Source organism: Eutrigla gurnardus (assembly GCF_963514095.1).
Source record: "Eutrigla gurnardus genome assembly, chromosome: 16".
Lineage (NCBI taxonomy): Eukaryota > Metazoa > Chordata > Actinopteri > Perciformes > Triglidae > Eutrigla > Eutrigla gurnardus.
The window spans coordinates 469,462-490,899 of record NC_139927.1 but is presented as its reverse complement, the minus strand read 5'-3'; the positions used below and the strand labels follow the sequence as shown (position 1 = coordinate 490,899).

Sequence of the window (21,438 nt, the reverse complement as noted above, 5' to 3'; positions counted from 1 at the left end):
CAAAGAGTCAGATATTTCAGAAATCAACCAAGAAAGGAAAGGAGAAGTGGGTTGTTTGGTTATATGGTCATAGATGTTTGAAGTTTTAAAGAAAGTTGAGGAGAGGGCAACTGCCAAGCATAGGTCACTGATCGGGAAACCTGTTGTAGCCTAGAAAACACAGTATTAACATTAGCATCAGGTACATCAAGATATACCCCATAAGGGGTGTATTAATGGTGCAGCTAAATTGACATAATAAATCACGACCCAGTAAGTTCAGAGGGGTATCAGTATTTGAAAGGCATGTTCTCTAGATAGGGGGCCTAATTCCACTGTCATTGGAGCACTTACTGGGTTGTTTAGTGATGCCGGAGACGCCTACTGTGTTTACAACCTCAGAGGACAATTCAACGTTTCAAGTTACAATTCAGGTCTTTAGGATTGATGGCAAGTCACATAATTCAGTTAATTTATCCCTCTTTTTTTTTCTTTTTTTTTTTTAGAAGAGAGAAAAAATAAAATAGAAATGTACAAGCGAAAATAATAATGAAACACTAATAAAAAATAAGATGAAATAAAAATTAAAACCAACATAATTATTAACGAGAAATTTAAAAATGAAAATAATACATTTAAAAAAATAAAAAAACTAATATTAACAAAAGGTAAAAATTAATTCATATAGACAAAAAAAAACAGCAAACTAGTTAAGATAAACAACAACACTTAAAGGACAAGGTACTAACAGTATGTGAAACCTGAAGTAATAAAATAGAAAAATAATGTTTTTACAAAAAGACTAAAATAGCAACAGGTAGGTTGCTGAAAATGCATTAAACAGAAAGACAACCAACTAGTTACAGAAGCAATACTGCTAAACAGTGTTGTGCCTGAACCTGTTCATTGAACGATAGTTCTTGAACTCGTTCATATTTTGGGCGAACGTGAACTGAACGTACTGTATTTCTGCCTGATGAACGCTACTGTGAATGCGTTCATCCTGGTGTCTGTGAACGCTCTCTCAGTTTAACTCCGTTCAATAGGGTGGCAGATTTGTATAGAGCATTCCAGGCAAAAAGCAGGCGAAAATAAAAAAATAATAATAATAAAGATAACAATGAAATACAGTAAAAATAAAAGTACAATTGAAACAAAAATATTATAAAATGATTAACGAGAAATTAATAATAGTACTAAATATTGAGAACAATATTTTGACAAAAAAATAAAAGGGGGCAAATTAATTGATACAGAAACAACCGGCTCAAACGAAATGATAATACTAGAAGGATAAGGTACAGTATTAGTTATGAGAAACAAGAAATCATAAAATTGAAAAAAATGAAATATTTACAAAAATACTAAAATAATAGATGGTAGGTAGGGTGAAGTGAATTAAAAAAAATAAACGAATCAACAGGCTAAAGAGAAGCCAGAATACTAAAAGAACCAATTAAACTATAGTAAAGACAAAGGGCAGGGTGGGGGAAACTAATTAAAACAGAGAGACAACCCAACTAGTTAGAGAAGGGATAAAGGGCAAGTTACTGTCTACAGTCTTGAGTAACAAGAAATAAAAAAAAATAGAATATAACGTATTTAAAAAGAAAACTAAAGTAGGTTGGGGAAAATTAATTAAAACAGACTTACAACCCAACTAGCTAAAGAAGTGATTCTACACAGTGAAGAAAAATTTGTATTTACATGAAAATAAAGTGCTCTTAGCCACGTGGTTTATCGCAAACCAGCAGTCGTGAATCACAGTGATCAAAAGGGTATTAACTAACGGATAAGGAACTAGAGCTGGAATGTTGTGTTCAATTGTAACCTCCTGAACAACTACTCAATTCCAGCAATCATTTCTCACAGCAAGAAAACAACATTTTTATGGCCACAGCGGGCCTTAAATCACAGCAAAACACAAATACACAACATTGACAAATATGACGTTACAATGAGCTCATACAACTGTCAAACCGGTTATACACACCTCATTCATTCAATATAACAATCTTTTACAAAGAGAAACACTGAAATCTATAAGATCACAGAGAGCTTCACCATGGAAGTCGTCATTACATTTCCAAGTAGGAATTACGATGACATGAGCGGCGGACTGGCTACCCCACTTAAATATCGTCGACCTCACATAACAATCTCTCACATAGAGAAACACTCAGACCCATAAGGTCACGGAGAATTCCACCATGCAAACTGTCATTATGCTACCAATAGGAATTGGGACAATATGAGTGGCGGACTGGCTACCCCACTTAAATATTGTCGACCTCACATAACAATCTCTCACATAGAGAAACACTCAGACCCATAAGGTCACGGAGAATTCCACCATGCAAACTGTCATTATGCTACCAAGTTTAGGACTTATGACAATATAGTGTCAGACTGATTTACTCCACTAAAATTGTCTACCTCACATAACAATCTCTCACATAGAGAAACACTCAACCCATAAGGTCACGGAGAATTCCACCATGCAAACTGTCATTATGCTACCAATAAGAATTACGACAATATGTATGGAAGCCTGGTTACTCCATAACAATATCATCCACCTCATATAATAATCTGTTACACCGAGAAAAACTCAAACCCATAAGGTGACGGAGAATTCCACCATGCAATCTGTTATTATACTACATAAGGCCTTTTTTTGCTTAAAACTCACCAGAACAGCCTGCAGTCAACTGCTGCTATTTGAAAATTTAAATCGCGTTACCTGGGTCTATGGAAGATCCGGACCTGAGACAGGGCATTGTGAATATCAGCAAAAGTTAGGAATTTTACAAGAGGCTTCCTTTACCCTTTGAATTTGGCGCCGATTGCTAATATTCAAAATCGCCATCTGTCGAATGGCCTGGCCGAGTTGGATTTATACAGAACAGTAGTGATGTGTCGGTCGCGAACGATCCGGCTCTAAGAGCCGGCTCTTTGAAGTGAACGACGGGAGCCGGCTCCTCACTGGGAGCCGATTAATTTTTTTTTTTTTTTTTTTTTTCTCTGCTAGTTTTGGTGAAAGCCACAGGTGATTGATCAATATGTGGCGGCAACTGCGTGTCCATACACAGAGCAGTGGGGGCGGGGGACAGGGAGGTTCAGACACACACAGCAGTGAGCACACGCACACGCACACGGAGGGAGACAAGAGAGCGAGAGAGAGGACGAGAGAACGAGCGAGCTAGAGAGAGAGAGAGAGCGCGACGAACAAACGGTGAGAAAATGAGTGACAGCAGCAGGAAACATAGTAGAATTTGGACCCATTTCAATGCTATAAGCAGCTCAAAGGCGGAGTGTAACTTGTGCAAGGTGAAAATATCATATAGAGCAGGCTCCACAAATAACCTGCACAGGCACATGAGGACCTTCAATGTAAATAGTCCATCCTCTTGCACATATGCAACCAGTGAATTTTCTGTTTTGTTTGTTTTGTTTTTTAAACACTGGTGAAACAAGGAGTCTGGAGCCCTGGATGGGACTTTGTTTTTTATAGCCTACTTAATAATTTATTTTTGTAGCACTCTGTTCAAATTTGAGTGTATTCAGTAGCTTATTAAACCTATATTAATGACATATTTGATATAGTGTATGTTTTTCACATTAGTAATTCATTTTACACATGGTTTTGCATTATTTTTGGTGATAAACATACTTTAAGCAACAGAAAATCTGAGGAGCCACTTGGGAGCCGAAAGAGCCGGCTCTTTTTAGTGAGCCGAGCCAAAAGAACCGGCTCTCCAAAAAGAGCCGGAATTCACATCACTACAGAACAGTCGAGAGAACAAAAGGGAAGGTGTCATGAGTGGATTTGCATTGAATCAACACATGTCTCTCTGCAGAGGAAGAGACATCTGTTGATATCTACAAGGTGTGACCGTTCTCAGGAGAGCTAGACGATGTCACTACAGGGGTCACTCATCGGGCCTTGATCAATGTATTTGAGACAGAGACCGTTCAGGAAGAGGGAATGATCAAAGAGTCTTTTCATCAAGACGGCAAGGGTTAACACAATGGAAAACAGCTCAGCAGGACATTTGATGTTTAGAGAGAAAGGAACATTACACCAAAACCAAATAAGAATTGTAAGGTAACACAATTTCTTCTACACTCTCTACACTGTTCTTGAGCTAATCTCAAGATTGAGCCAGCTCAGGTGTAGTGAATAGACTTAGAGATTAGAGGGAGGGGTCACACACAGTGCTTAAAGGGCTGCCAGTAAACCTCCTTCAAACCACATTTTGTCTGGAGAAAGGAAGGAAGTTGCTTTGTCTCTTGTTGGTAAGTCAGAAACTAATTGTAGATTTGGGTTCAGGCATTGTGTGAGTAAAGCTAGTTGTAACATTTAGTCTTGTGCTGATAGCTTGTTGTTGAAATCCTAGTGAAACTGCCTATGCTAAGTGAGTAATCAACTAAGTTTGAGCCAGCTCAGGTGTAGTGAATAGACTTGATTAGAGGGAGGGGTCACACACAGTACTTGCGGTAAACTGAGCACTAAAAAGGCTGTCACTACAGCGTCAGCTGCAGCGTCTGGCCATCAGAACGAAGACAGCTGAACAAAGACAAGGGAGTCTACCTGTGGGAGTCAAGACAGCTGAACAAAGACAAGGGAGTCTACCTGTGGGAGTCAAGACAGCTGAACAAAGACAAGGGAGTCTACCTGTGGGAGTCAAGACAGCTGAACAAAGACAAGGGAGTCTACCTGTGGGAGTCAAGACAGCTGAACAAAGACAAGGGAGTCTACCTGTGGGAGTCAAGACAGCTGAACAAAGACAAGGGAGTCTATCTGTGGGAGTCCATCGAGGAAGTAATCTTACCCCCCCTCGCAGCCATGTGTCTTATCCCAGTCAGAACATCACACTGGAGAAGATTTCACCGGAGACCCTTCACTCGAGGCTGTAACCCATCCAATCTCTGCTACCCACCATTCTCCACCGGTAAGGAACTTGAAGTACTAGGGGGGCTGTGGAACTGCCAGTCTGCAGTCAAAAAGGCGGACACCATTTCAGCCTATGCGTCCCTGCAGTCTCTCCACTTCCTGGCCCTCACAGAGACCTGGATCACCCCAGAAAACACTGCCACTCCAGCTGCCCTTTCAACTGCCTACTCGTTTTCACACTCCCCAAGACGAACAGGGCGAGGAGGAGGAACTGGGCTCCTAATCTCACCCAGATGGTCCTACCAGGTCCTTCCTCTGGACCACCTACCCCGATCTACACTTGAATTCCACGCCGTCTCTGTCACCCTTCCTTTCAAACTCAACATCATAGTGATCTATCACCCTCCGCTCTCTCCTCAACTGTTATCTCCTCGCTACCATCCTCAGAACAGTTCTCCTTAATGCCTACTGAGGAAGCCTCCTCCATACTGATGTCCTCACTCTCCTCTTCTTTGGACACTCTCTGTCCCCCAATCTCACGACCTGCGCGATCATCTCCCTCCCCTCCCTGGATGTCTGAACCTCTGCGAACCAACAGATCATTGTTGCGAGCGTCAGAGAGAAAATGGAAGAAATCGGGCCAGCACGAGGACCTTACTCACTACCACCACCTCCTCTCTGACTTCACCTCAACTGTTTCTGCCTTCTACCTGGCAAAGATCAACTCTTCTGCCTCCAACCCCTGGAAACTCTTCTCCGTGTTCTCCTCCCTCCTCACCCCTCCTACCCCTCCCCCATCTTCCTTCCTTACTGCCGATGACTTTGCTACTTACTTTACCAAGAAAGTAAATGACATCAGCTCCTCATTTACGCCTATTCCCTACCAGAAGACATCTCCCCCAACCCTCAACTCTGATGGTCTTACCAGCTTTACCCCCCTCACCTCTGAAGATGTTCACGCACTTGTTACATCTAACCGTGCCACCACCTGCTCCCTCGACCCGATTCCCTCCTCTCTTCTCCAAGACATCTCACACGACATCTTGCCATTCCTCACCACCCTGATCAACTCCTCCCTCACCTCAGGTGTCATTCCAGCGGATTTTAAGACAGCTACCGTGAAGCCTCTCCTTAAAAAACCCACCCTAGATGCTACTGACATCCAAAGCTACAGACCTGTATCTCTTCTTTCATTCCTCTCTAAAACCTTGGAACGTGCCGCCTACAACCAACTGTCATCCTATCTCTCGCTGAACAACCTCCTAGACCCTAATCAATCAGGATTCAGGACTGCTCACTCCACTGAGACGGCCCTCCTCACAGTGACCGAGTCCCTGCGAGACGCCAGAGCCTCGTCCCACTCCTCCGTTCTCGTTCTCCTCGACCTATCTGCTGCATTCGACACAGTCAACCACCAAATCCTCCTCTCCACTCTGGCTGAACTTGGCATAACTGACTCTGCTCTCTCCTGGTTTACATCATACCTGACAAATCGCACCTTTCAGGTCACATGGAATGGCTCTATGTCCAAACCCTGTTCTCTGGACACGGGTGTCCCTCAAGGCTCAGTATTAGGACCGCTTCTGTTCTCACTATACACCAGATCACTAGGTTCTGTTATCACATCGCATGGATTCTCCTACCATTGCTATGCAGATGACACCCAGCTGTTCCTCTCTTTTCCCCCGTCCTCTGACACTCACATTGCAACTCGCATCTCGGACTGTCTGGCTGACATCTCTGTCTGGACAACTGCACATCACCTCAAGCTTAACCTGAATAAAACCGAACTCCTCTTCATCCCAGGGAAAGACTGCCCTCGCATGGACCTGTCGGTCACTGTCGAGGGCATCACAGTATTGCCGTCGTCAACTGCGAGGAACCTGGGTGTAATCCTCGATGACCAACTATCCTGCACCCCCAACATCACTGCTGTGGCCTGATCCTGCAGATTTGCCCTCTTCAACATCCGCAGGATTCGGACCCTCCTCACAAAGGATGCAACGCAACTCTTGGTCCAAGCACTGGTCATCTCCCGCCTTGACTACTGCAACTCTCTCCTGGCCGGACTCCCGGCCTCTGCGATTAAACCATTGCAGCGTATCCAGAACGCTGCAGCACGCCTTATCTTCAATCTACCCAAATTCTCCCATGTGACCCCCCTCCTCCGTGACCTCCACTGGCTCCCTGTTGCAGCACGCATCCAATTCAAGACGATGAATTGGGCCTTCAGGGCCATCAATGGAACGGCACCCATCTACCTTCAAACACTGGTCAAACCTCATGCCCCGAAGCGAGCACCTCGCTCCTCTACTTCAGCTGGCCGGCTGGTACCACCATCGCTGAAATCAAACAAATGTCGCTCAGCAAAGTCCAGACTCTTCTCTGTTCTGGTCCTCAGTGGTGGAACGAACTCCCGACTAATGTCAGGACAGCAGAGTCACTGCCATCTTCCGAAAAAGGCTCAAGACTCACCTGTTCAGACTTCACCTCGACTAGCATGACCCACTAACACCCCCCCCCCCCCCCCAAAAAAAACCCCTTACCTATAGCACTCTGATCGTAGCACTGTTGCTCTTGAAGTACTAGTTTACTCAGATGAGGACCTAACTCTTGTTCTATTTTTAGCTCTTACTTTATCGGCAATGATACGTTGTGGTTTCCTTGTTTCCTTCTTTTGACAAATGTACTTATTGTAAGTCGCTTTGGACAAAAGCGTCTGCTAAATGACCTAAATGTAAATGTAAATGTAATCTGAAGGCCACATGAAGTTTGGAGGTCTGTAGAGATTGATTGCAGAAAGTTGGTGACCTCTGTGCCTCAGCGACCTCTGACCCCACTCCATCATTTTACGCTCAGTTCACTTCTTGGCTCAGTTGCTGTTGTTCCCAATCTCTTCCACTTTGTTATAATCCCACTGACAGTTGACTGGAATATTTAGGAGTGAGGACATTTTACGACTGGACTTGTTGCACAGGTGGCATCCAATCACAGTACCAGGATATATATATACAGTGGTGTGAAAAAGTATTTGCCCCCTTCCTGCTTTCTTCTTTTTTTGCATGTTTGTCACACTTAAATGTTTCAGATCATCAAACACATTTTAATATAAGTCAAGGATAACTCAAGTAAACACAAAATGCAGTTTTTAAATGAAGGTTTGTATTATAAAGGGAGAAAAAAAAGTGTGAAAAAGTATTTGCCCCTCCAGTTAAAACATAACTTAACTAAGATTTATCACTTCAAGGTTCAATTTCTCTAGACACCCCCAGGCCTGATTACTGCCACACCACTTCCCAATCAAGAATTCACTTAAATTGGACCTGCCTGACAAAGTGAAGCTCCTCAAAAGCAAGACATCATGGTGAAAACCAAAGAAATTCAGGAACAAATGAGAAAAAAAACAATTGAGATCTATCAGTCTGGAAAAGGTTATAAAGCCATTTCTAAAGCTTTGAGACTCAAGAGAACCACAGTGAGAGCCATAATCCACAAATACGAATACATAACACCGTGATGAGCCTTTCCAGGAGTGGCCGGCCAACCAAAATGATGCCAAGAGTGCAGCGACGACTCATCCAAGAGGTCACAAAAGACCCCAGAACAACATCAAAAGAACTGCAGGCCTCACTTGCATCAATTAAGGTCAATGTTCATGACTCTACCATAAGAAAGACACTGGGCAAAAATGGCCTACATGGCTGAGTTCCAAGACGAAAACCACTGCTGGGCCAAAAAAATATTAAAGCTCGTCTAATGTTTGCCAGGAAACATCTTGATGATCCCCAACACTTTTGAGAGAATACTTTGTGGACTGACGAGACAAAAGTTGAACTTTATGGAAGGTGTGTGTCCCAATACATCTGGCGTAAAAGTAACGCAGCTTTTCAGAAAAAGAACATCATACCAACAGTAAAATATGGTGGTGGTAGTGTGATGGTCTGGGGCTGTTTTGCTGCTTCAGGGCCTGGAAGACTTGCTGTGTTAAATGGAGCCATGAATTCTGCTGTCTACCAACAAATCCTGAAGGAGAATGTCTGTCCATCTGTTCGCAACCTCAAGCTGAAGCGAACTTGGGTTCTGCAGCAGGATACTGATCCAAAACACACCAGCAAGTCCACCTCTGAATGGCTAAAGAAGAACAAAATTAAGATTTTGGAGTGGCCTAGTCAAAGTCCTGACCTGAATCCTATTAAGATGCTGTGGCATGACCTCAAAAAGGCGGTTCATGCTCGAAAACCCTCCAATAAGGTTGAATTACAACGACTGTGCAAAGAGGAGTGGGCCAAAATTCCTCCACAGCGCTGTCAAAGACTCATTGCAAGTTATCGCAAATGCTTGATGGCTGTTGCTGTTGCTGCTGCTAAGGGTGGCCAAACCAGTTATTAGGTTTAGGGGGCAAATACTTTTTCACATAGGGCAATGTACATTTGGATTTTTTTCCCCCTTAATAAAAGAAAACTTAATTTAAAAACTGCATTTTGTGTTTAATTGTGTTGTCCTTGCCTTATATTAAAATGTGTTTGATGATCTGAAACATTTAAGTGTGACAAACATGCAAAAAAAGAAGAAAGCAGGAAGGGGGCAAATACTTTTTCACACCACTGTATACCACGATATTAACAAAAACACAAGGACAAAAAGAACAACACAAGGCTTTGTTGTGTTTATGTTAATGTCGTGTTTTTGTTGTTGTTAATGTTGTTGCCGTTTGCCCTTCAGGGCCACCGTAAATATGGGAGCAAATGTCTTGAACGTACCTGAACTGCCTCCATGAGCCATGTGTCTCAGCTTCTGCTGCAACTGCTAACTATATTCCTGAACCGGTTGAATTAGCTAGTTGATCTACAATAACTAACTCAAACTACAATAACTAATCATAGTTTTTAGCACCTGTCCATTTCACCTCATGCTGTATTTTGGCTTCAAGTCTTACAATTTTTCTTTCTTTTAAAATTCTGATTCAGAACGAAGAGAAAACTACGGAAGCTGGAGAAGAAAATTAACTAAAAAACTAGGGACTTTCACGCGTTAATTAAGATTAATTAATTACACAAACATTTATGCTTTAAAAAAATTGACGCATTTTAATCGCAGTTATTTTTGCACCGCGGAACGTTTCTCACTGGATGAGTTTCAGGCGGACAGATTACGCCTGGTTCACACCGAGACGCGGAGCGCCGCGAATAGGCTCGGCCGTCCCGCGCCGTGAAGCGATCGTTTTGGCGTCTGCTCTATTTTTTGCGCATGCCGCGAGCCATCGTGTCAATTCTGGCAGGAAATCACACAAAGAAACACGAGACAGTCCGGTCAATTTTCAAAATAAAAGCAATTTTTGTGATATTTGTGTATCTCAACTCGCACTGGGAAACAGGAAGAGAAATACATTTAATAAATGTGAAGAGTAGATAAACAAATATGTGTATTTCAACTGTATATCTACACTACTACTGTCTACTACACTCTCTCTGTCTGTGTGTGTGTGTGTGTGTGTGTGTGTCTCTCTCTCTGAACGGATAAATAAAAGAAGTGTACAAAGTTCTTGGTTACAGAAACATGGTGTATTTATTTTATGAGGTTATGGTAAAAAAATAGCTCTGAATTAACAACAGCTGAGCAGAAGCGCTTGTCGACCAGCGTGAAGAAATACGTGTCTGGTCTGAACAGGGGGGCAGGGGGGGTTCATTTGTGGGTGTTTGTGTGTGTGTGTGGGGGGGGGGGGGGGGGGGGGGGGCGCTGGAGGTGAGGTTCGCCCAGGGCGTCATGAAACCTAGGAACGCCACTGGCTACACTTAATGGCAAAAATTGCACTGGTCTGTTGGTTGAACAAAAATAAACAATATTTTGTTGCTCAAGCTTATGTATTCAGTCATTATTCAATGGTATACTAAAAATCCTTCTCACTGTTCTCAGGTCAAATATTTATATGCGATTAAAATGCGATTAATTTTGATTAATTTATTACAAAGCCTTCCCGGCCCTATAAAAAACTGTTAAGAACGTATCAAAAAAAGTCAGAAGGCAGTTTTTTTTTATTCTGGCTTGAAACCTGCATGATAAAAGGAGAAAAAATGAACAGCTTTCTTTTTAAAAGTCACTAACTGTGGCCCCTGTCGTATGTTTGCTTCTTGTTTTTCAGGATGAAGTGCATCGCGCTCTTTCTTGTGTTGTCCATGGTCGTCCTCATGGCTGAACCTGGAGAGGGAATCACTATCAATGCAGGTACAGTCGCAGAATCTATATTCATAGAACATATTTTATACATAGTTACGACACACAAGTGTGTACAATGAATGTCTATAACCCTCCACTATACCATGTGTTCATACTGATTACTCTACAAACACACATGTTACTGGGACACTGTTACTGTTTTTCTGTGATTAAACATAAGGGGCCCTAGTTACGTAGACTAGGCGTAGTCAGCGCGCAGCTCACCTGCGCCACGCCGACGGGGTTTCGGTTTCGTGCACCGTGCAGGCTCGCGCAGCCACACCTCCCGTCACTCCCACCCGCGCAAGTGGGAAAGAGGGAGGAGAAGAAGGCGTGAGTGGGAGACGAGGAGGAGACGAGGCGTGGACTGGGATTAATACAGCCGATTCAGATCTTCACCAATCAAATGAGCTCCTCTCCTCTCCTTTAATGCGTTAGGGGAGGTTCAGTGCAAGATCCGTCACTTGACAACCCGATGACAGAAGCAGCGCCGCCGCTCCCACCACGCGCATCACGCGCTGTGCGTGCGTATCATAATAATAACAATGCACATATTATAAAAAACAGGAGAGAGAGAGGGAGATGTTTTGGTCCAAGAGGCTGAGTTTCAGTTACGCGTGCCATCCGCCTTTGATCTGACGTCAGATGTGACGGGACAATCTATATAGATATAAATTCATGTGTTGATTCAATGAGTTGCATTAAATAGTGTTTGTTGTGATTATTTATTGCATTTAAATGTGCCTGGAACTGTGGAAACCTTGCTGTGAGGTCTCGGTGACGTGTGCGCACTGCGCGCCGTCAGCCAAACTTCCACTCCGCCAGCTGTGATTCGCCTTGAATGAATGGACTTTATTTACGCCTTGCGCCGAAAGTAGACCAGGTTGGAGCTGGCGGGCTTTCGGCGAAGTCTCGGCGAGGCTTTTTGCCACGAAACTTCCGCTACGCCAAGCTGAATCTGTGACGCCTCCCCCCGCTGCGCCGCCACACCCATCTTGGCGCAGGTGATCCACCAAACTGCCAAACTGACCGTGCGCAAGGCTGCGCAGGTCGAAACTTGCATTAGGCCAGCTCCGCCACCCTGCGCCACGAAACTAGGGCCCGAAGAGTTAACGTAATCTTGTTGTTCTCTTCTCTATTTAGTTAACAACGGAAACCATTGATAAGTACTTCTGTTTCTACCATTGTTATTGTGTTTTCAACGAACAAACTACTATCATGACAATAAGTATTAAACTCAATGCAACATTCATGTAATTGTGGAACAACTCATAGTACTAGTACAAACACTACTACTTCAACTTCTTCTCTTCTTATAACATTATGTTCTGCTGCTGAATCTTCTCTTCATCCACCAGGGGTAACTTTGAGGGCAATAACAACAAGGGAGGGTCCGTGTCTGGAGTTCAGGAAGAGCAGCTGGACAAACGTTCACATCGTTACCACTGAGACCAGACTCGTTCTGACTCGACTGAAGAAGCCACTTCACTGAAAATTCCTGCTTCTTGCTGTTCAACATAAGAAATGTCAACTGCGGCAACCATTTGTTGATAATAAATATGTGCTTACTTGGTAAATTGAGGAATTTTGAAGTGGTTGGTGAGAATGGCAGGGCTTGAAGACCTCCGGCACGGTGCCGGAAATCCGGCGTAGCAATATTTTGGTGAAGTGTTTTTTTTTATTTTTTTAACTGTAACCAGTCGTTTAAAGTGATAGTTCCAACTACCAATGGTACTCAAGGTAACCAAGGAGTTCTAGCCAATCAGAGCAGAGTAGGGCGGGCCTTAAGTTTCCAGGCACCTCGGACCGGGACAACGTAGCCAGAGCGATTGATAACATCAGCCCAAAGGCAGCCCTGCACACTTTTCATTCAGACAAACTAATGCGACTGCCACAGTTGTTAGATTTCATCAATGAGACCAACATTAATCTAATAAAAAGAATTTAACCAGCCAGCGGCAAACCTCTAAAAGCGTGCGGATAAGTTACTTGGCTCGTTTTTCTCCCCCGGGATGACGACAGAGGTTGGCCCTGGGCGATCAGATCAGTAGACCGGCGCTGCCGCCGCTGTGACAGCCGTTGCCCTGGTCACCGGTCGCGGCTCCCACAGACTCTGCACTGGATTAAACTGTGACTTTCTCGCATGAAAAATATTAAAACTGTGACGTGTTAACAGCGCTAAAGCCAGAATTAAAACAGCTTTTAGCAGCTTTACTGCTATCGCTGTCGCTGTTGCAACCCACCCAATAATCCAAACCAGCCACCACAACCCACCCAATATGATATAACAATTATTGATATTGAATGTTCAGCATTATAATCACAACAGTGTGGTAGATTTTCTCAATTTACCAGTAAAAAATAGTGACGTTTGTCTGTGCCCCCTCCCGCTCTGAGATTTGGTTTCGCCCACCTTGCCGGACCTGCGCTTCTCTACTGTCTCTCCCGGTCTCTCCCGGTCTCTCCCCGCATCAGCGGTGGTATGAAGAAAGCACGCGAAAAAAAGCAAAAGAATAAAAGTATCTTCCCAACAGGAGGTAGCTACTGCTAGGGCTCCAGTGCCACCACTCACGGTTGCCCCCCCCCCAGCCGGCGAGTTCGACAGTGCGTGCGCGTATAGCCCCGTTCACATACGTCGCTACTCGCCCGTCACTCGCTTTCTCGCTGAATTCTACTCGCTGGCAAAAAAAAACTCACTGCCGCCGGCGGCGACTTCAAGCGACAACTCTCTGTGGAACTCTCTGTTGACGGCAACTGTCGATCATCTCTATTCTACATTGTGATTGGTACTCGCTTCACTCGCATCGCAGAAAGTTAAAATTATTTTATCTCCGATCGACCACATCGCATCGCCTGTCCTGACCACATCCCGCTAGAACACATTCACATTCATTGACAGTTGTCTCTCAGAGATGGGCGAGTGACGACGTATGTGAACGAGGCTTCAGTCAAAACCAAAACACCAAGGAAGGCTGAGGAGTCACCCACTTTTATTATTATTATTATTATTATTATTATTATTATTATTATTATTATCATTATTAATAATAATAATAATAAACGAATTGTGTTTTAGTCATTTTTGTTCTCATCTTTTCTTGAATGCTTAAACTCCTCAACCCCATTTAGTATGTCAACATTTGTATCAGTACCAGCAGTTTGTAAGAAATTGGTCAGTAATTGTTATGTCATATTTTGTTTCTCAGAATTCACCAAATTGATGCATTAAAATGAAATTATTCAAAATTTTCTCCCGGGGGGGCATGCCCCCGGACCCCCCTAGAGGATCGCAATCCCCCCACCATAGTCTCCAAAGATCCTGTGGGAAACACTACAAACCCATTTGTAATCGGGACAAAATACTTAAAGTTAGAGACAATTAAGGACCATGAGTCCTAACAAGAACACTTGCACACACTTTAATGTGTATTTTGTACACGTTCAAGACCCATTTTTATGCATTTTCTGAGTCGGTCAACTTTATTTTAGGCACAAACTATATATCTGGGCTGGTAAACCCAAACCTGCCGCAGTGGCTGGTGGCCAAAGAATATATATATATATGTATACACACACCTGCTTCACAGGTGGAAATCTCAACCACCCCAATGTTCAACTCAAAGTTACGCCCTTGGTGATGCTAATTTCTGAGGTATTATACGTTAGCATTAAGCTAGCGGACTTTATGCTTAGTGATACTGGCTGTGTGTGTTTTGAATGTTGTTTCAAACTATAATGTGGGTTTACTCTCAAAGTGCACCAGATTAATTCATTTAGATTGCAAATGTTCAGAATTTTCTTCTCCCCAATGCATAAAAAAATTTCAGGCACAGGATTTTTTCCTGCTTCAAGCCCTGGAATGGTGTCGTGAATAAATAAGCATTCTAAAAAATCTAATTCTGTCTATTTTCTTGTTAAAAATGTAGGCAAGGCAAGGCAACTTTATTTGTATAGCACATTTCATACACAAGGCAGACTCAAAGTGCTTCACATCATACAACAAAGTGAAAAAAAAATAGAAGAATTAAAAGAAAATAAAGTTAAAATTAAAAATGCATTACAGAAAGAAAAGGAGAATAAAAACAATGGCAATAATTAAAAACAGTGCAGACATTAAAAGATTTAGCAGAAAGCTATGGTGAACATAAAAGTTTTCAGTCTAGTTTTAAAAGTGGTCAGAGTTGGGGCAAGTCTTCCATCTTCAGGAAGTTTATTCCAGCCATTTGTTGCATAGTGACTAAATGATGCTCTCCCGTGATTGTTGTTTACTCTGGGAATCACTAACAGATTGGTCTCAGAAGATCTTAGTGCTCTAGAAGGCTTATGTAGTGGGAGCATATCGGTGATATACTTCGGTCCTAGACCATGTAGTGATTTATATGTGAGCAGGAGGATTTTGAAATCAATCCTCTGACATACCAATGTAAGGATTTAAGAATTGGTGTAATGTGCTCACATTTTTTGGTCTTTGTAAGAACTCTAGCATCAGCGTTCTGAACAAGCTGTAGCTGCCTGACCTGCAAGGAGAACATTACAGTAGTAGCCTACTAGTAAAAAAAGGCATGTACAAGTTTTTCTAAGTCTTGAGCTGACATGAGCCCTCTAAGTCTTGCTACATTTTTGAGGTGATAGTAGGCTGATTTTGTTACAGATTTGATGTGACTGTCAGAATGTAAATCAGAATCCATAATAACCCCAAGGTTTCTGGCTTTGTTTGAGGTTTTCAGGGACAGAGAGTGAAGGTGTTGAATTACTTTAAACCTTTCTTTTTTAGCACCAAAAACAATTATCTCAGTTTTGTCCTCATTTAGTTGTAGGAAGTTTTGGCACATCCAGTCTTTGACTTGCGCAATGCACTGGCACAGAAGAACTATGGGGCGATAGTCGTTTGGTGATAGTGCTACATAGATTTGGGTGTCATCGGCATAGCAATGGTGGTCAATGTTATTATTTTGCATGATTTGTCCTAGTGGGAGCATGTAGATGTTAAATAAAGTCGGCCCCAAGATTGAACCTTGGGGGACTCCACACGTTACATTGGTAGGTTCTGATACAAAGTCGCCAATGGAAACAAAATAGTTCCTATCTTGTAGATGTGGCCAGGTCAACGAAGGAGGAGACCGGACACAAAAATAACTTTTAGTAGGATCTTTAATACCCCGACTGCCCTCTAACGAACACAGCATTAATTCTCTAATTTTGAGAGATTTGCTTGTAATCAAATAAAAAAAACATAAAACAAATTATTTCCTGTCTTTCCTTAATTTCTTCTGATTGTCTCAGTACAAAACAGGCAAAACTAACCAAAACAAACCAAAACCAAACCAGAACAAACAACAGCAGTGGCCTATTCCTATGTAAACAGGAAATAAAATACATTAATTAGCATGAATACATTTTTAAGCCGCTCTCTTCATTTTATCAGACACATTTTACAGTACACATCAAGTTTTAACTTTAATGTACATCTTTATATATCTCTTCGCAAAATATGTTTTTACCGTGACCTTTACTGAACTTATAGTACATTCAGAAAGCAAAATCATGTGCTCACTTACTCTAGCTTGTAGCTTAAGAGCCTCACCCTGCACCTGGATGCAGCTCACATGCACACACGGCTCTCTGTCTCCCCTCTACATGGGTAACAACACACAGCTTCGTAAATAACACTTTAACACAGAAAATGTAACTTTAACTAAGATTTCAGTACACTATATGCCACTTACGCTGACCCGTGGTCGTCTAGGGCGGCTCCCGACACCCCGGAGACAGTACACAAACCCTCGACCGACGAGAAATAAACACAAAGTCTTCAGTCACACATATTCGTCAGACGGCTCAGTTACCGGTCCGCACTAACTCTTTCACTCGGTCACGTATTTCCTCTGTGATACACGATTTTCACGGCTCAAACTCTTCACACACTCTCACAGACAAGAAATACACCTCTCCGCCATTGGTTGCGTTAGGAAGACGACGGTTCGCGGGTGTTGTCACGTCTCGCGTGACTTCCTGGTTCTCACAGGATTCTCAACCTGGCTGGCCTTAAAGTGACAGTACACATTCTATTAGGGCTAAGCTAACACAAAAAAACACAGTAACCCCTGTTCACTTGGCTACATTCTCCCCTGCTACAAGTCAACGTCCTCTGTGACTTCTGTACCCATAGCCCCTTTAAGTTGTGATGAATAAAAGACCATGCCAGCTAACACCTGAGACAGTAAATCTGGACTAAAGGACACTGCGTTGCATGCAGACCTGGGTAAGTTAAAAGGGTTTCTGTTCTTTCCAGCTGTTGTTCTCTGGCTCCTTCGTGGAGGGGAAATGGGTGTGTCACCACTTACAGTTCCCTCCTTTTTCCTCCGGGGAGCAGGCACTGGCCTCTCCTCTGGCCTCTCTGCAGGTGTAGAGGGAGGTCCTGACAGTGGATGAGAAGTGGGCAATGGTTCCGTCTCCAAGCTCTCCTCAGGTCTGTCACTCCTCTCCTTCCCAAGTCCATCCTCACTCTCTTCCAGTCTCTCAGTCTCTTCCTGGTATTCTGTCTCAACAATCACTGGATCCACATTCTCAAACTCCTGAGTTGTAACCTGCTCAGCTGCTGGATATGTCACTCTCTCTTCCAAAATCAACTCAGGCTCCATGAACTCCATCTCTAGCTCTTGCCTTGGGGCAGGTTCATTCACAGGAGTGGCTGAATGGTGACGTCGCCTCGGTCACTACGCTGACCCACACATGGCTGCAGGTTAGATTGATGCACCCTCTAGGGGCTCCACTGTGTACGTGGTCCCTTGGATCTCAACAACTTTGTACGCCGTGGCTGACCAAGCGTCTTGGATTTTGTTCCTTCCTGGTGGACGATGGCGGAGATAAACCAGCTGTCCCACCTCAACATCTGGACAGTACACGCGCTCTTGCTGCTGAGCTAGTCTCTCTTCAGCCTTTCGTTCAGCACATTCTCTCGCTCTGGCATGCGCATCTTGAAGACGCTCCTGGTGTACAGCCAACCAGTCTGGTTTATCACCGTTCTCCTGTTCATGGCCCAGCAGTGCATCAATAGGAAGATGAGGGTGAACTCCAAACAGCAAATAATAGGGTGAATACCCCGTGGTCGAGTGTGGTGTGACATTGTACGCATACACAAGCTCTGACAGGTGTTCAGGCCAACGCCGCTTCTTCTCAGGGGGAAGTGTACGCAAAAGATCATGCAGAGTGCGATTGAACCTTTCACACTGGGGGTTCCCTTGAGGGTGATGTGGTGTTGTGCGGGTTTTCTTCACTCCATACAATCTGCATAACTCTGCGATCACTGAACTTTCAAAATTCCTGCCCTGATCAGAGTGCAGGCGTTCTGGTACTCCATACTTTAGAAACCACTCTTTCAGGATGACTTTAGCAGTGGTTTCTGCCTTCTGATCACGTGTGGCAAAGGCCTGACTGAACTTAGTAAACACATCTGTCATTACAAGTACATTTTCACGACCATCTGTGGCACGTTCCAGTGTTGTGTAATCCATAGCAACCACCTCAAGTGGGCGAGTGGCCAAGAATGGAGTCTGTGGGGCCTGAATCTTTGGCTGTGGCATTTTGGTTAACACACACCTCTGACATTTCTTCACCCACTGCTCAACATCCCCATACATACCCACCCAAAAACATCTTTGTCTCAACAGGCCCAACGTCCTTTCGATTCCTTGATGTCCCATTTGCTCGTGAACACTTTTGAGAACCTGTTCCTTGAGACAGTCCGGTAACAGTATGAGCATCTTCAATCACTCTGTACATAAGTCCATCTTTCTCTTGTAGTCGCGACCACTGTTTCAGCAAGGAGCAGACTGGCTTTGTCAGAGTTTTCTTTTCCTGGTAAGTTGGTTTCCTTTGTTTATCCCAGAACCCTCTCAAAACTCTAAGAGCTGGGTCGGACTCTTGGAAGCTCTGGAGCTCTGCTTTGGAATATCCAGGGAGTGTGGGAGTGTTCTCCTGGGCCGCCCTGTTAGTCCCTGTCTCACTGACTTCAGATGCACTTAACTGTCTGAGCTCAACACCTGCGATCACTAGATCTACGTCTAGGGCTGTACCTGTCCTGAGAGTGTTACATATGGCTACGCATCCATCATATTCTGCATCCTCACTATCAGGTTCTGGCTCACCATTTGCTGGTCGCCGAGAAAGGGCATCAGCAGCAGTATTACACCTGCCGGGGCGATACTTTACATCAAAATCAAACACGGCCAACTGAGCGACCCAACGCTGCTGAACGGCTCCTAAACTGGCTGTGGAGAGGTGGCACAGGGGGTTGTTATCGGTGATGATAGTGAACTTTGACCCCAAAAGATAACTCCTAAATTTCTCGGTGACTGCCCACTTTAAGGCTAGGAGTTCAAGCTTCATGCTACTATAGTTTTGATCATTCTTTTCTGCCCCTCTGAGCCTCCTACTGGCATAGGCTATAACTGTCTTCCTTCCCCTTTGTTCCTGATGTAGAACCGCCCCTAAACCCAGGCTGCTGGCATCTGTCTCTAGTATAAAAGGAAGAGTGAAATCTGCATAGCCTAGTGTGGGAGCACTGGTTAGCTTCTCTTTCAAATGCTCAAAAGCTCTTAGACACTCTGGTGTCCACGACGACCTGAACAGCTGATTAGCCCTGACCTGGCTGCTTTCCTTGACGCATGCAGTTACAACATCATGAAGAGGCCCTGCAATCTGTGAAAACCCCTCTATGAACCTCCTATAGTAACTGCAAAACCCCAAAAACGACCTAAGCTCTTTTACAGTGCTAGGTATGGGCCATGACTTCACTGCACTTATCTTTTTCTGGATCTGTGTCTATACCTTGGGCTGAGACCTGGTGGCCATGGAACCTAACCTCAGGTTGGAGAAAATGGCACTTCTCCACTTTAACTTTCAGACCTGTCTCCTTCAACCTCTTCAGAACGGTCTCAAGTCTCACCAAGTGGTCCTGGAAGTTCGGAGAAAACACAAGCAAGTCATCTAAATAAATCAACACAATCTGGAAGGCTAAATCACTCATCGTGGCCTGCATCAAACGTTGAAACGTTGCAGGGGCGTTACATAGCCTGAAGGGCATTCGTAGGTACTCGTATAGCCTAAATGGTGTTGTGAACGCTGTCTTGTCTCTATCTTTCTCATTCATCACAACCTGGTGGTATCCGCTTGCGAGATCGATGGTTGAGAAGAAAGCCGCACCACTCAGGGCATCCAGACTCTCGTCGATGCGCGGAAGTGGAAATGCATCACGCCTAGTTTTCGAATTCAGCCTCCGGTAATCTACGCATAGCCTCAAACTTCCATCAGGCTTGCGCACGAGAACGATTGGTGAAGCACACGAGCTCGAACTCTCCTGAATCACTCCCTTCCTCAACAGGTCAGAAATGTGCTCTTTAACCTCTTTGTACTGATTAGGTGGTATACGGCGATACGGTTGGGAGACTGGTGCTTCATCCAGCAGTGGGATTTCATGTTTCACTCGATCAGCGGATCCCAGATCTTCATCATTAGCTGCAAACACATCCACGTACTTCATCAAAACTGCCACTAGCTCTTTCTGTTGCTCTGGTGTACCTCCTAAGTGCAAGCGGTCAAGTACAGTCTGTGCGTCGCTGCTGGATCCCTGATCATCTTTCCGGTTAACTACCACTTCCTCATGATTAGCAGAGATACGCTGAAACTTTACCTCATAGGGGTCACCCTCAACACACTGACACTGGCTAAGGATACCAAACCTAGCCTTCGGGGAGAGCCAGACATCTTCTGGTGAAAAGTTGATTGCTTGAACTGGAAAAATGTGATTGTTGGATGATACGACTGTGGGAACAACTATCAACCCACCAGGAAGTGGAACGTTCCCCGGTTCAAACAATATGACGCCCCCACCCTCTGTCTGGTTTTTACGGCCTCTTACATAGACGGTGGAAACGGATGAAGCAGGTACATGTACTTTGTGTTTGCCAGCTACACGAGCCACAGACATCTTCTCAATGAGCTCTGCCTCTCGCACCCGGTTAAAGGCTTCTCTCCAAACAGAGTCCAGCTCACCCTGTAGAGTCGTCTCAAACTCTGAGAGCATTAACTGCCTGCACCGTTTAGCAATGTTCATTCCAATGATGCCAGGTAGAGAAGAGTCTGGTTCGTTTGTGTCATCTTCTTTGATTATGAGGAAACCAAACTCTGGGATGGTAAGCCCAGCCACCTGTATGTCAAGCTCAACATAGCCTAAGTATGACAGCGGTAACTTGTTTGCAGCTGTTAATTTAAGCCATTTTGCCGTGCAGTGCATGTCATCTTCTTCTCCATGGAGGTGGTCTCTGAAGAAACTTTCTGTCAAAGTGCTA

The 21,438-nt window shown here is 44.0% G+C and overlaps 1 long non-coding RNA gene across 3 annotated transcripts in view; it reads left to right on the top strand.

Moving 5' to 3' along the window:
• LOC311027023 overlaps window positions 1-21,438 on the top strand; it is a 92,583-nt gene that overhangs the window by 29,867 nt on the left and 41,278 nt on the right. For 2 of the 3 annotated variants that reach the window (XR_014598546.1, XR_014598547.1), the window contains exon 1: window positions 11,016-11,098. The exons of the other annotated variant lie outside the window; for it this stretch is intronic. This is a non-coding gene — a long non-coding RNA (uncharacterized lncRNA). Of the gene's footprint in view, window positions 1-11,015; window positions 11,099-21,438 lie in introns of those variants that run through there. 3 annotated transcript variants of the gene reach the window in all.